The sequence below is a fragment of the Rhinolophus ferrumequinum genome, chromosome 11 (assembly GCF_004115265.2).
Source record: "Rhinolophus ferrumequinum isolate MPI-CBG mRhiFer1 chromosome 11, mRhiFer1_v1.p, whole genome shotgun sequence".
Classification (NCBI taxonomy): Eukaryota; Metazoa; Chordata; class Mammalia; order Chiroptera; family Rhinolophidae; genus Rhinolophus; species Rhinolophus ferrumequinum.
Genome location: NC_046294.1, coordinates 30,572,923 through 30,578,585, shown reverse-complemented (window position 1 = coordinate 30,578,585; position 5,663 = coordinate 30,572,923). Strand labels below are relative to the sequence as shown.

The following is a 5,663-nucleotide window of genomic DNA, read 5'->3' as shown; positions in this document are numbered from 1 at the left end:
AGAATCATGGATATTTATGTCAAAAGTTACTAGTTATTTTCCGAAGACCATGCCCAAAGAGCATAATTACAGACAGGAAAATTGAAGAAAGTGCAGTTAGGTATCACTTTGTGAAGTAGAATTTTTATTTCATACTTTCTAACAGTTAATTTTCCTCCTGCTATTCCTAATCGTGATGCCTGTGTATGTGGCATGTGTACATATACGTTTATGAAAATATAGTGATAGTTGTTATATTTCCTTAGCGCAAGAGGTTTGCAAACAGTTACATGATGGCTGTTTTATATAAGCATCATATATTTCAAATGAAAAATTAACATTTAATATTTTAAATCTAATACTTAAATTCAAAATAGTGCTTTAAAATTTCGTTTTGTAAACAAACTAATGAAGTACCTGACATTGTGAATTCTATCGAATATAAATTTAAAAGGTTAAAGTTAAAAAATAACAGTGATAATAATAAGTGAACTTTGGTGTAGCAAGAGGTCGGTTAAACGTAATGCTCCTGTCATTCCAATTTTACTATATATGCTGTCAAAGCGATTAGTATGGCCCCTGCTCAAGGATGACATGCAAATTCATAAAATATTCCATATTTTATAAAAAAAAAGTGATGCTCCTAATAAGATAACAAGAGATAAATATATTTGGGTTTGTGGAAGACAGGTAACAGTAAAACTTCATCCAAATGAACTGAAATAATCTGCTTTATAGGCAGAAGCAATCTCATATGTCAGACGTGTAACATTTGAGTGTGAATTCTTCATTTATTATAACTAAACTGTAAATTTTTAGGAGAAATTTGATGTTTAAAAACTTAGCGTGGCAGTTTGCAATTTTTACTTTGCAGTTCATCATCATTATAATTTTAGAAATTGTTTTACCTTTAAATTTTAGAAATTTACATACTTAGTTTATGTCAAACTAAGTGCTTGACAATTTTGACATTACTTTTTAAATAAATTACTTTAAAATAGTTGCAGTTTATTCAAAATCAGCAGGAAATCTTTAACCAAACATAAAATAATGGAACACCAAAAACTCTGTTTTTGAAGCTTTAATAATTTCTTGTCATTGAACAAGAGTTTGCAAACAAAAATTGATTGAAATATGATCCCTTCAAAATCAAAAAATAAATTGAGCAGGTTAAATTGTGAGAGCTCCAAGAGAGTACAAGATTGAACTTTGAAATTCTATTATTGCATGTTGGAATGTTTTACTTAAAAATATAGTACTTTGTTGAGACTCAATTTTAATTAATTGGTTAATTTTTTTCTGAACTGAAGTAGAATGGAGAATGAATGCCTGAAATTTTGCAGCACCTAAAATTTATAAAACATTTAAAGAATTACAAATAAAATGCATTTATGTTTACTGAAGAAAATATTGTGAAGGGGATGTAAAATGGTAGTACTTGTGAAAATATTTGAGCTAAATGATGTTAACATAGAATATATGCTGGAAAACTTTTTAAAAATTAAATTTATTGGGGTGACATTGGCTAGTGAAATTATGTAGGTTTCAAGTATATAATTCTATAATACATTATATATTGCATTGTGTGTTCACCACCCAGAGTCAGTTCTCCTTCCATCACCATATATTTGGCCCCCTTTAAACTCTTCTACCTCCCCTCCTTCTTCTAGTACCCTCTGGTGAACACATCTTTATCCATTCATCTATTGAAGGACACGTTGGTTGTTTCCATGAATAATGCTGCAGTGAACATTGGGGTACATATATCTTTACGGATAAATCTTTTCAGATTTTTTCAGTAGATAATCCAGACGAGGGATTGCTACGTCATGTAGTAATTCTATTCTTATTTTTTTTAAGGAACCTCCGTACTGTTTTCCATAGTGGCTGTACCAATTTACTTTCCCACCAGCAGTGTACATGGGTTTCTTTTTCTCCACAACCTCTCCAACACTTTTTATTAATTGTATTGTTGATAATAGCTACTTTAATAGGTGTGAGGTAGTATTTCATTGTGGTTTTGATTTTCATTTCCCTAATAGCTAGTGAAGTTGAGCATCTTTTCATCTTTCTTTGGACATTTGTATGTCTTCTTGCAAGGAGTGTCTTTCACGTCTTCTGAACATTTTTAATTGGATTGTTGTTTTTGTTGTTGTTGAGCTGTATGAATTCTTTATATATTTTAGATATTAGCCACTTATTGGAGGTGTTGTTTACAAATGTCTTTTCCCATTCGGTTGCTTGCCTGTTTGTTTTATTAATGGCTTCTTTTGCTGTGGAGAAACTTTTTAGTTTGATTTTGTCCCATTGATTTATTTTTGCTTTTATTTTCCTTGCCTTTGAGGTCAAATTCATAAAATTGTCTCTAAGACCAAGGTCCATAAGTTTAGTACCTATGCTTTCTTCTATGCAATTTATTGTTTCAGGTCTTCTATTTAGGTCTTTTATCCATTTTGAGTTCATTGGGTATATGGTGACAGCAGTCCGTTTTCCTTCTTTTGCACATTGCTTTTCAGTTTTCCAGCATCATTTACTGAAGAGGCTTTCTTTTCTCCATTGTATGATTTTGGATACTTTGTCAAAAACTGTCTGCCCATATATATGTGGGTTTATTTCTGGGTTCTTAAATCTGTTCCATTGGTCTGTGTGTCTGTTTTTCTGCCAATACCATACTGTTTTGATTATTGTCACTTTATAGTATAAATGGAATCAGGGAGTGTGATACCTCTGGCCTTGTTCTTTTTTCACAGAGATTTTCTCAATAGATTGCTTTGTCTATTCTGGATCTTTTGTGATTCTATAGAAATACGATGATGTTTTATTCTTTTTCTTTAAAAAATGCCATTGGGTTTTGATGGGGATTGCATTAAATCTGTATATTCCTTTGGGTAATATGGCCATTTTAACTATGTTTATTCTTCCAATCCATGAACATGTAACGTCTTTCCATTTCTTAGTGTCTTCTTCAATTTCTTTTTAATAATGACTTGCAGTTTTTTTAATCAAAAACCTCTCCAAAGCAAAAGTCCAGGACCTAATGGCTTCACTAGTGAATTCTACAAAACTTTCAAAAATGATTTAATATCTGTCCTTCTCAACCCTTCCAAAAATTGAAGAAGAGACAATATTTCCTATTTCATTTTACGAGACCAAAACCTGGTAAAGATAACACACCGAAACAAACAAACAAACAAACAAACAACAAAAAAAAAACTACTGACCTATATCTCTGATGAATACAGACGCAAAAATCCTAAATTAAATACTAGCATATTGAATATAATAACACATTAAAAAAATTATATATCACCAATAAGTGGGGTTCATTTCAGGGATTCAGGGATGGTTCAGCATATGCAAATCAATCAATGCGATACATAACATAAACAAAATAAACGATAAAAATCAAGTGATCATATCAATAGATGCAGAAAAACATAGAAGATACAACATCCATTTATAATTAAAACACTTAATAAAATGGGTATAGAAGCCAAGTACTTCAACATAACAAAGACCATATATGACAAACCCTCAGCTAATATCATACTTAATTGTAAAAAACTGAAAGGTTTTCTTCTATGATCAGGATCACGGCAGTGACAGCCCCCCTGTCACTACTGTTATTAAATGTAGTAGTGGAAGTGCTAGCCAGAGCAATCAGACAAGAGAAAGAAATAAAAGGCTTCCAGAATGGGAATGAAGAAGTCAGTCATTTTTTGCAGATGAGATGATTCTTTATATGGAAAATTTCTTTTTTAGCAGAATTCACTATGAGTTTCCCCACTTTCGTTAGTACCCATGCAGTATATTCTCAGTTAAAAATATTATTTACTGTAAATTCTTCTAGTAATGATAGATTATCTTGCTGCAGACTAACTTTTTCTAAAGACCAATTGGAAAAGTTGGAAAAATACATAAACAAAAAATAAAACTAGTTTTATTGTTGTCATTATTTTGTCATCAGAGAGCTTCCAAGACAGCCATATTTAATAAGAATTTGGATAACAGAAGAACAAAATTCATTGAGGTAAAACCAATATTTTGTGCTACTGTTGTTCTCCAAACAGGTGTTAATTTGTAAATTGTATGAGGCTGAGAACCTATAAAATCAACTGGAAAAAAGACAATTGAAATATTGGGACTGAGAGCAGAGCCTGTCCTTTCAGAAGCCTAGTGGAAATAAAGTTTTGAATCAGAACTATCCCAGATCCTATATCTGAAAGACAAATATGTTGAATGGAAGAAAAACACAGAAAGGTAAGCCTAATATTCGCCATTTTACCCAAAAAGGAACTTTCCAGTAAGTGGCTCCTGTGTAAGAGGCTGTGAAGCAGATCTGAAATCTTCAACTAGGAGAAACCAAAGCAGTAAGCATTTTCTCCGATCTTGGGTTGATAACAATTAGAGCTGTGTGTTATGAAGAAGGAAGGACCATAATAAATACTCCAGGCTTCCAGTTAAGAACTCAGATGGCTATATTCTGGGAATGAATGAAGACCAGATACAGAGCACATCTCTTAGAGATTAGAATAAGCCTGATAAAGCTACACTGTAGTATGAATTAAGTTAATATTTCCCAAGTTGAACTTTCTGTCAGAAAGCACAAGTAATCTATTCATAGGCAAGATAAGAATAGTCTTATCGTCAGGTATCTCTTCAGATTAATAAGAATTTATTTCCAGGTATGCCAAGAAACAAGAAAAAATTTTTTAAAAACCTACATATATACAGAAACAGATACAAAAAAATGAAATCGACAAACACATATTTCTAAATAACCATGATTAATATGTTCACAAATAAATTGTGGTCCAATAGGTGGGTTTTATTTGAGAAATCGTTAAATCTGTAGTTCATTTTAGACTGAATTGGTATTCTTATAATATGTGTTTTTCATATCTAAGACCTTGATATATTTTTCAATTTATTTAGATACATGATACTATTGAAATTATATTTTATCTTTTATTCCATTAGTTGATCAATCATTGCTAACATTTAAAATTACAATCGATGTTGTAATAGCAACTCTTTTTTGATTTAGTTTTTATATTGACTTTGTATTCTGTGACCTTGCTAAATATAGATTGTTGGCTGGATATCTTTTCTGCAGATTTCTAAGGATACTCTACAAACAAGAACAAGTTCTTTGCAAATTCAATCAATCTTTATATTGATTTTTATTTCATTTCAATCTGAACATATTATGTTTATTTTTCTTCCTATATTACACTGGCTACAACGTCCAATATAATGATTTAAGAAAATGTCCTTGTCTTTAGGTAATTTGATTAGTGTTGTTTGTGATGTCCATTATCAAGTTGAAGAAGTTTATTTTCATACATAATTTGCTGAATATTTGTTTTGTTTTGTTTTGTGAATTGGTGTTAAATTTTATCAAATGCTATTTTTATATCTATCAAGAGATGTATTATTTTGGTATATCAAGGTGGTCATGGGGGCCAGCCCGGTGGCTCAGGCAGTTAGAGCTCCATGCTCCTAACTCCGAAGGCTGCCGGTTCGATTCCCACATGGGCCAGTGGGCTCTCAACCACAAGGTTGACAGTTCAATTCCTCGAGTCCTGCAAGAGATGGTGGGCAGCGCCCCCTGCAACTAGCAATGGCAACTGGACCTGTAGCTGAGCTGCGCCCTCCACAACTAAGACTGAAAGGATAACAAC

General features: G+C 31.9%; 1 pseudogene; it reads left to right on the top strand.

Moving 5' to 3' along the window:
• The first annotated feature begins 543 nt into the window (after positions 1-543).
• On the top strand, positions 544-603 carry LOC117031416 (uncharacterized; annotated as a pseudogene).
• Positions 604-5,663: the final 5,060 nt, after the last annotated feature.